Raw genomic sequence first — 259 nt, 5'->3', positions numbered from 1 at the left:
ATTTAGATTGTCAGGAAGTTTGCTTCAAAATAGTTATTACTATGTATTTTTGTTTTACTGATTTACTATTTCTTAATATTGAAGTATTTTCGATGAAGGAAAGTATATATGTCTTGTAATAACCCAGTTGAAGTTTGTATTAGTTTAATTTTTATTGTAGTCTAAATTCATTTGTTTTTGTTAACAATTTCTCTTGTGATGTAGATATATGCTTCTGAATATCTTTTTCTAAAATTATTAAACTTCTCATGAGTTAGAG

The sequence above is a fragment of the Solanum tuberosum genome, unplaced genomic scaffold, assembly GCF_000226075.1.
Source record: "Solanum tuberosum cultivar DM 1-3 516 R44 unplaced genomic scaffold, SolTub_3.0 scf00229, whole genome shotgun sequence".
In the NCBI taxonomy this organism is placed as follows: domain Eukaryota; kingdom Viridiplantae; phylum Streptophyta; class Magnoliopsida; order Solanales; family Solanaceae; genus Solanum; species Solanum tuberosum.
The sequence above is the reverse complement of the archived record's forward strand: the minus strand, read 5'-3'. Positions refer to the sequence as shown.